Source organism: Neomonachus schauinslandi, chromosome 9, assembly GCF_002201575.2.
Source record: "Neomonachus schauinslandi chromosome 9, ASM220157v2, whole genome shotgun sequence".
NCBI classification, from domain to species: Eukaryota; Metazoa; Chordata; class Mammalia; order Carnivora; family Phocidae; genus Neomonachus; species Neomonachus schauinslandi.
The window spans coordinates 121,921,262-121,931,641 of NC_058411.1; positions in this window are offsets into that span (position 1 = coordinate 121,921,262).

The following is a 10,380-nucleotide window of genomic DNA, read 5'->3' on the forward strand; positions in this document are numbered from 1 at the left end:
CCCCGCTCGAGCAACATTCACACTGCCACCAAAGCAGCAGGCGTCCTAGGATGGGCAACGGGACAACCTACCTCGCAGGGCGCGCGGTAAGGTGTAGTGATTGCTCCCGGTGCCGGGCAGCTCAGGTGACAGGAGCGTTCCAAAGACACCCTGGGTCCAAAAAGCAAGGTTCCGAACTCACTATTTGGAATTGCCCATGTATGAGCAAAGATGACAGCCTGCTCACATTTCTCCTTTGATGACACTTTCACAGTGAACTATCACCGGAGGGCCCCTAGGAAGTGATCATCGGTGCCCCAAGGGAGAGGCGAGGAATTGACCCTTTGGTCACTGTGTAAGCCCCCACACTAGGCTACTTGGAAACCCGGCCTGTGCCTCTTTCCAAAGAGAAGAGGCTGAGGGAAGCCGGGAAGGAAGCCCATCCCCACCTCCACCTGCATCTGTCTGGGTTCAGCCAGGTAAAGGGGCGCCACTCCCATTGGGATCCCCTCTACAGGGCAGGGTAACCCTGCCTGTGGCTTCATAACACACTGAGGGGGCAGCCCCACCCCTGAGTGGTCCCTTTTTTGGTGCCTCCTACATTTCTTGAGAAAAAAAAAAAATGTGTCCTTAGCTACCCTGTTTTGAGCAGCAATATGCAGCCTCTTCCTTCCAAGATTACCTCTGGAGAACACCGTTCTTGGCCAAGGACACTGAGGAGTTAAATCTGCCTCACTAAGGGGAGATCCTGTTTCCAAGAAATACGGATAAGATGGGTAAAATCCTCACTAGCAAAAGAATACTTTTAAAACCTTCGAGAGCCTTAGAATAGCTTCTAATAATCCTAAGAAAGAGAGGAGATAGCGCCCAGCTTTGCTGTGGGTGTATCCTCAGAAGATGCAGGAGGTAGACCATCTCTTCATTGGAGCTAGCTTCTCCTTCTCCAGAAAGGATGCTTTTCCCTCTGACATAAAGAGCAGCAAAAAAAAGAAAAATAAATTAAAAAACAAAAAAAGGGGGGACTTTTTTTTACTTGTTTGAAGAATTATGATAGTTTGAGTATCTCCTGTGAGTAATTCCTTTTTGTTTTTAATTATTACACAGCACGTGGAGTTTTCAGTAATTTATTCAAGTTTTGCATAAGTGGTTCCTTAAAATTATTTATTAAATAGAATCTTGGAGAAATTTTTTGGAAGTTTTACTTTTCATGCCGAACAATACTTTCAATGTGTGGTAATTACTAACACCCATGTCCCTCATATTACTGGGGTTTCTTTTGTTACACAGGAAAAAAAAAGTAGTTTTTTAAAAATCTCTCATCGAGAGGGTTTGTGGCAGCTTTTGGACTGATTATTTGTGTCATGCTGAGCAATTGCTTTGCCATCCAAAGCTGTGAGGTCACAGGAAGTATTGCATCACATGTAGACACCCGCTATGGCTCTGGCCCCGCCCCTCACTCTTAGAAGGTTGAGACAGCCAACCTTGAAAATGCTTAATTGTGCATTCTGAAACCAAACCCATGTGCACAAGAAGTCAAAAAGGCATAAAGTAAATTTATGGTGTTTTTTAAATTTTTTAATGTTAAAACAGCCAACCAGAAATTTCCAAAACTGGCTATGCAAATATTTTATCTTTCCCATGCCAGGTTAAAAAAAAAAAAAAAAGGTAGGGGGCAGGGGGCAAGCTGAGAATAAACATGGTCCATTGTAATACCAGAGGAGAAACCTTTGAAACCAGGGAGTATAATCCGTAGGTATTATTTTTTAAAAATGGTGACATGTTCTATCTCGTTGAATTTCAAAGTCCCCTCCGCCCCACCCCACCGGATAGATGTGCCATGAATAAAAGCCTGAGATCCAGCTACTGACCACCATGGTGGCTTCTCCAGGCACGTGGAAGGCCCCCAACTTCATGTGGTCACGAGGTGGCTCAGCATGCCAGGGCGCCTGTGGGTGCTTGTCCACATCGTTTACAAATAGCTGTTTCCTTTTGTGAAAGATCTGGATCCCTTCCTCTAAACAGTATTGAAACAGTGAGAGAACCTACTGTTATATTAAACTTACTAGTCCAGTATACCAGGAACGTTCCATGTTGTTCAAAAGAGCTCTTTAGACCTGGTCCCTGGCCAGAGTTCTCTCAAACCAAATTAGTTTGTCAGGCTGAACAGTAACTATTAGAAACTGCTGTGTTGTTTACATGTGGGCCAAGAGGTCCTCTAATATCCTTCTGTGACTTGGGAGCCCCTGGTGGATCAGGGAAAGGCTAAGTGGCTTGTAGGCACTGGAGAAAAGGAAGAAAACCAGTCCGGATTCTGGAAAGGCTGAAAGCCCCACCTGAGCATATGTCCTGGACTCGGAGTGCATGGCAGACCCTGCCTGTGAGTGGCCTTCCTTTCTGATCTGGCCAAACTTCCCTTTCCAGGAAGGTCAGATGTCTCTAAGTGACCGCAAGTTTCCAGAAGAATCCTAGATACTTCTGAACCCCAATGGAGGTTGTTTCAGTAATTTACTTCACAATTGCCGCACATGGGCTACCTGGGTGTATGATTTTTTTTTAAATAATGTATTGTTAAAGGAAGGTGTTTTTAAGTGTATTCTGTTTGTAGATTTTATGCTATGTTACGTTGAAATTTTACAAGCCAGGTTTAAACTGTACCATAGAAATTATTTTTATATTATTTCCAGAATATGCCGCAGAGCAATATTTTGCGCCCTTATGTTGTCACAGGGTTGTCCCCTTGGACGGGCAACTGTAGGTGGGAAGGGGCTCCACACTGTGGGCTCTTGGGTTTAAGTGGTTTTTGCTATTTGTTCACATCCCCTCTGAAAGTGGGAATATGTAAATGTCTTTTCTTTTTTTATTGGAAGCTTGATTTTTTTGTTCTGTCCATGGATTTTGGTACTGCACCTTTCCTCTTAAATGAATACTTTATACTCACCAAGTTACTGCAGACTTTCTCTTACCTGTTACCACCCAGTGGCTCAAGCGGAGTTCTGAAAAGTTTGGATCTGTTACTTTAAAAATTTAATATTTTCCAAAATGATTCATTAGTTCTAGTAGCTTACCATCAGGAATTTGGTGACGCGAGATAAAAGGTTTCTCCACACCCCCGGTGCACATGGTTCTCACCCTCTCCCTTAGCATCTACAAGCTTATTTTGCAAACCACTCTACTTTGCAAAAATAAAGTTAACCTATCAAAATATATTACCCATTAGTTAAGAAAAAAAAAAGGGCTGTACTTCTCAGTGGTGGGAAATTTGTGCGAGGGGGAAAAAAGGCTTTGCCAAACCCATGTGTGTGTTAAGTTCCATTTCTATGAGTCTTTCATGTTTACTTACAAGACCTGGAGTAAAAACTGAAGGCATCTATTGCACGTTTGGGGGTTTCTTTCTTTATGACACAATTCCTTTCTCCTCATCGTGGTGTGGACTTAACAAAATAAGTTCCTCCAGTGTTTTTTTTTTATTTTTCCTTTTCTTTCAATGCTTCTAATAAGTAAGACGACAGTGCATTTCCATGGCTGAGTGAGCCCTGCCTTGCCGGACTTCGGCCGCTGTGGCATCACCCCCTGGGCTGCTGAGGCGGCCTCTGCTCTGGCTAGACTCTGGCTCTGCTGTCACCTGAGGGCAGACACACCGTGGAAAGGCCCAGAGGTGGCTGGCACTCCTGGCACCAGAAAGAAGGTACCCCCTTCCAAAAAGCCTTAAAGTGGTGGCTCTCTGGAGACCCCGGGGCACCACCTCCCCATTCAGTCCTGACTATAAACTGTTTTCTACTCGTACTGCCCCCCCGCCCCCCGTTCTGGTGTGGCTCTCCAGGGCAAAAAGGGGGCGCTCAATTTCATCCCTTCATCCACAGCCACCCCCATCCCCATCCCCCACATCTACTCTGCAGCACAGAGCCTGTTTCTGACAGCACAGTGGGTTGACACGGGGTGGGTCCAGGATAGTTGATCCTAGAAAGACCTGCAGGGCATGCATGATGGGGCCTCCCCCACTCCCCCTGAGGAGGCCCTCCCCAGGCTGCATGGAGCACTTCCAGGGTGCAATGTTTTGGAAGATTGGCACTTTTGGCTCCAAGCGGTATTCAGAATGGCCTGTTAGTTATGTAGTCAGCCCCAAAAGCAGTCCTTCTTGGACCACGCCACCTCCAGTAGAGACGAGAGAGGGAGATGCCCTGCATGCACCCTCCGAAATGCCTGGCATGTGCAGGCTCTGCAGTATGAATATGCTTTACTCCAAGGGGCTGACTTAACACAACACCCCAGGGACAGCACAGAAGCCCCTCTCACCAAACAGTCCTAGCGATGTCACTGTTTCTATTCATTCTGCAAAGTCATTTGTTGAAATGTGCATTTTTACTGTTCGATTCTTGCAAAAGAAGGAGTTCCGCCAGCCTCAGTTGTGTATATACAGAAGGATGCCCATGGCTTATGCTTTTTTATTCACCCAAGAGAGCATCTTAGTACATTTATGTGTGTACATGCATATGTGTATGTGTGTGCATACATATATACACACACATATATATAGTCAGTTCTTTACAAAGTGAAGAGTACCAGTTGGTTTTAAGAGTATAGGCTGAATCTGCTCAAGACCAAAGCAACCCATTAATTTAGTGAGGACAAGTTAGTAAAACCAGCTGTTTGACAGTATCTACAAACAGTGGAGGATGACTTTCAATGAAGAAATAGCCAAGTCCTTACAAAGACCACTCCCACTCCAGTACTTTTCTGACCTTCTCCTCCTCCGTTGTTAGCCGCTCTGTCCCAGCAACATGGGCCTGCCTCAGGGCCTTTGCACATGCTTTTCCTCCTTGCACCTGGAACGTTCTCCCCCCCAAGCCACCTGCCTCCCCCTTCACTATCTGCCAGTCTTTGTTCCAATGTCACTCTCAAGAAGACCTTCCCTGACTTATTTAAAAGGACAACACACACCCCCTCCCTGCCACCTCCCCGTGCATTGTTTGTGTGCTTATTGCCATTTGAGTGGGGCACATATGAATTATTCATTCACTTTACGTCCTTCCTCCAACCCCCGTAGAATGTAAGCTCCATGTGGGCAGGAATTTTCATACGTTTTGCTCACTGCTCTATTCCTGGTGCCTACAGCAGTGCCTGATGCGTATTAGGCACTGGATCAATATTTGTTGAAGAAAAGAAATGAAATCAGTTATTTGATAACTATTAAGCCTCCTAATACCAGTTTCAACCTTTATCAGATCCATAGTCCACTATTGTCCCCAAGTAGGGAAAATTTTAGCTGATAAAGGAGCACTGGCTGCTTCTCCGGCCTGCGGTCCATGATGCCAGATATGACAGTGAGCACATCAACCTGACTGTGGCAGGTTTCTTCCTGTCTCTGTGAAGGCCTGCCCGGTGGCCCTCCCCACAGCTGCGAGACCCCACTGTATCCAGAAAGCTCTCTGGAACAAGCTGCAGCAGGGACAGTTTTCCTACAGGGCCCAGGCCCACTGTGATGGACCTCCACGATGTCGTTGTGGGCCTTGACCATTCTAGGGAGTCCCTTATAGCCAGCCCTTTGGACACCCACTGTTCCTCCTCCACAGTGTCTCCCAGGAGACAGGCATTCCTTCCTATGACAAACTCAGGTGGCAGCAGATGACCCAGGCCAGGGAAGGGAGTCAATCTGACCACTAGAAGGACCCATTCTCCTGTCAACAAAAGCAGGCCTGCAGAGGGAGAAGAACTTGTCACGCAGAATAACGGGGGCAGCCGTGGGTGACTGGACTGACAAAGCTGGAAGCAGCAGGGGCAGAGAACCAAGGCCCCTCTGAGTCTCCACCGTCATTGGTGGGCGTGTGCTGGAGGGACAGAGCCTTGACACCACAGAGCCAAACAACACACGCCCCCCAGAGCAGGAGGGGCTCAAATGCAGTCAGGTGACCTCACTCAACAGCAGGGGAGGGATGTTTCCTCCTCTGAACTGCCCACCCTTGCAGGATGATTTTCACAACTACCTAACCTTGGTGTTTACTTCCAGGTCCTTTGGCCAAATGTGTTTTCCTCTAAGTTATAAATACTGTTGGCAAAATACTGTTATAAGCTTCTTATCGGACCTTTGTCCTACTGTAGCCTGGTTAAAAGGCTTTGTCATTCTCTTTAACCCCCTTCCATGGTTTTTGCTGTCATTTCTCTGGGTGCCATATTTTAGGGTCCCTCATGGTGCGGATGTGAGGTCCCCTTCATAATACTCCCTCCGCGCCTGCCCAGCAGACAGGAAGTGGACCCACATGTGTGTGTCCCTTTGCTTAAATTGCCAAATAAACAGCGTCCTTTTCATTGCTGCCCTAACAAGCTTGGGGGCGCGCTCCTGCCAGTACTCAGAACATGGGCTCTCCCAGGGCTGCCCCCTTGATCCACTCAAACCTTTCTCCGTGGCAGGTGCCCTGTGGTCTGCCTAAGTTCTTCCTACACATTCTTCCCGCTTGCATGGAATGGAATCCAAACACCTGATTTGGAATTACAATTTGGCAGGAGGGAGTGGGGCAGCTTGTCTCCACTAATTTATGACCAAAACTAGTAACACAACCATGATCATGGTTGGAGATCAGCCAGGGCCTGGAGCCTCAGTATAAAGCCTGGGTCCTCAGTCACATCACCTCAGCTATTAGAGGTGCAAGGAGGCTGGCCTGAATCTGCTCAGAGCCTCATCTGCGGAGCTTGAATGCTGTTCACCATCATCTTCGATTAAGTTGGTCTTGTTTTAACCAAGGGTTGTTGAAGTGTAATTGCTTTATTCCTTCAAACATGCATTTGGCCTATGGGAGTCAGTGAATGTTGTTTCTCTGTTTCCGTCCCTTACTTTTTTTTTTTTTTTTTTTTTGGTTCATTTGACCCATTTTGGGATGAAATATGTTGCTTTGTTTCCCCAATTTACTTGATTACTGTGGACGAAAGAGAACATTGAGGCAAAAACGGGTCATAAATCCCGTTACTTTGACCAAGTTATCCAGAGCCCTTTTCTACCTGGGAGTGTTCATTCTAATTCAATGCAAATATTCTTTTCCACCTGGTCCATTCTTGGAGAAGGAACCCGTTATAAGAGCTGTCTTTGGTGGTTGGGTTGTTACTTTATTAAGTATTAAAGCACTAAACCAATTTTTGCAATATGTAGTAAATCTTGCTTTCATTTTGGAAAACTTCCAGTAATGACTACTGCACTTTTTATAGAAGAACTGTATTTCATTTCTTTCTTTTATGAAAGATTATTTCAAGTAAAAATAGCTCTGTAATCCGTGTGACACGGCTTCTCCATTACTTGACACAGAGAGAAGCTTTCATGCCTACTCAATAAAATTAACATGTTTGTAAAGCACTGGTTGGTCCAATTATTTGCTCACTCCTGTGTTCCTGGTAAAATAATATCTACAAAAAGCTTTATGGCCCAGAGGGGGAGGATTCTATCAGGCATCCATTCACACTAGTATTTTTAAATCAGATGAGATGTAAACCAGTTATCACAGTTTCATCGTATAAGAGAAAAAATTTCCCTCCTTTTAAAAAGGATCATGACACTTTCTATCTGAATGAAATCAACAGGATATTTCTTAGCCTGTATATGCCAGAGGGGGCAACATAAACAAAAGGACATCAGCAGGGAGCATAGAGGATGAAAGCGGACTCACAGTCGGCCTCCTGGAATCTGACACACGAGTCTTCATCTCACCCGTGGGAGGTTGGGGTTGGAGTGGGGGCAGGGCAGTGTGAGTTAGCATGGATGGAAGGAGAGGAAAGACGCTCAGCCGGCCTATGGGACTCTCTAGGCCAATGGCCTCTACACACTCCTGGGATCAGCATTAAGGCCAATAAGATTTGTCCATGCCTGGCCCTGATGTTCCTAGTTCTCTCAGGACGGCCAGAGAATTCCAGAGGAAAGGCAGATTCTCCCATCAGCACTGTATGGGATGGTATGGGAGCCCTGCACTGGGAGACAGAAAGCCAGGCCACTATTCTTAAAACGAGGGACTCAAGAGCAAGAGCTCCAAGTCCCCAACCAAGTCAAGGAGTCTGTGTGTCATCTCGGGAAAAAAGAAATTGGGGAACTGGATGCACAGGTATCAGTAGACCAAAACGCACAAAAAGGGAGCACAGAGATCACATAGCAAGAGCAGCTCAGCACAGGGCTGGGCTGGGGAGCAAGGCCGAGAGGCCGGGTTGTTCAAAGCTACAAGGGCAGAGGGTGGGCTCCACAGAGCTGGCCTCAGACCTCTGCAAAGGGAGGCTCCCTGCCGGGTGCTGGTGCTTTCAGAGCCCAGAGGAGGAGCCCCGCAGGGCTGGGTTCCCATCTCGGAGGAGTGGCTGCTACCTCTGGGGGTGGGTGGTTCCACAGGGCCCTCTGCAGAACCAACTGCAGCTGCCAAGTGAAGGAGTGTTGCCAGGACAAGGCTGACGGGAACTGGAAGCAAAAGGAAAGAGCAAGTCCTCGGCATACGTTTGTCTATCTAGGCACACGCGTGTGTATGAATACGTGCATACATATATGTGGACCCATGCACACACATGTGTTTGTATACACTGCACATGCATGTGTTTGCATACACATATATACACACACCGAGCATGGAAGGAAGTAAGAAGACACACCTCTCTGCCTCCTTTGCATAACCATTTGTGCTCCGTCAGAAGCTCAGCTTGCTAGGATTCGTTACCTGATGGATAACCCCAACTTTCATTTCTGAAGGGTCCAAATCCTCACCAGTCCTGCTGAGTTTACCATTAACTTGTATTTTGGGCACAATAAAGGTCCCAGAAGAGCGCCCTGGATTTCAGACATCAGCACCCACTGGCTAGCAGCAGCTCAAGTTTTCCTGGATAATGAAGTCTCTGCCCCCCGCCAGTGCAGAAACCCAAAATGGCCCAGTGTCAGCTTCCAGTCCAGTGGCGCCGCTGTGTAGCCTGGGTTGAGGCACTCCTTCCTTGGTAACTACGACCTACAAACCAGAAGAGCTTGGGATATGGGCAGGGAAGCATAGGTTCTTGGTTATGATGCATGACGGTGACAAGGGTCACTCTCACACCTACCCCTTGTTTCCCAGACCACGTGCCTGGCCACAGGACAGACGCCACCATATGGTAGCTGCTGAATCAAATCATAAATTCCTTCTGTAAGACAGAACTCCCACTTTTCCGGGAGCTGTCTCCCTGCTGGCTCATAAGGAAATCTTCAGTAGGCCATTCCATAGCTCTAGAAGACCAGCTGCTTCTGGGTCAGTGGGACATGTAGTAAGTGAATTCCATGTGCATGATCCCATTGCTGTAAAACCAAAATTCTTCATCAGAAGCAACACCATGGTGGCTGGGTGGCTCGCTGGTTTAAGCGTCCAACTCTTGGTTTCGGCTCAAGTCACAATCTCAGGGTCGTGGGATCGAGCCCCACATCCAGCTCCGCGCTCAGTGCAAAGTCTGCTTGAGATTCTTTCCCCCTTTGTCTCCCTCCCCCTCTTCTCCCCCCCCCCCCCACTCACACTCGCTATCTCTCTCTCGTCTATCTAGGCACACGTGTGTGTATGAATACGTGCATACATGTATATGGACCCATGCACATGGGTGTGTTTGCATACACATATATACACACACCGAGCATGGAAGAAAGTAAGAAGATAAACCTCTCTGCCTCCTTTCCATAACCATTTGTGCTCCGTCAGAAGCTCAGCTTGCTGAGCTTTATTTTATTTATTCAATAAATAAATAAAATCTTTAGAAGCAACCTGTGGAACACCATAATGGTGAACAAGGCATTCACTAAGTCCATGAATGGTCATTTTTGGCAGAAGCATTGCAGAAAGGGCAAATCTGAATCCAGAACATCTATTCAGGGAAGGGAAATCACTTCCCCTCCAAAATGGAAGGGATCTGGCATAAGCAGCCAGCCACCAGGGATCTGGCTGGCCATCGCAATCAGTGAGCTCTGTGTTGCTCTCTGAGGTCAGAGGTCACTGTGGTACAGCAGTGACAGTGTCCAGGCTCGCCTTGGTGTGTGGTTGTGCTCATCCAGAGCCTCCATCCCTGCAGCCAGGGTCTCTGTAGAGGGGCCCACTGAGCAAATATCAGGATGGCTGGGGAAAGGGTTGGCTTATATCCCAGAACATGCCATCTTGTTCACCTGATTCTTTTTTTTTTAATTCTTATGTTAATCCCCTACATTACATCATTAGTTTTAGATGAAGTGTTCCATGATTCATTGTTTGTGCATAACACCCAGTGCTCCATGCAGAATGTGCCCTCCTCAATACCCACCACCAGGCTAACCCATCCTCCCATCCCCCTCCCCTCTAGAACCCTCAGTTTGTTTTTCAGAGTCCATCGTCTCTCATGGTTCATCTCCCCCTCCGATTTCCCCCACTTCATTCTTCCCCTCCCGCTACCTTCTTCTTCTTT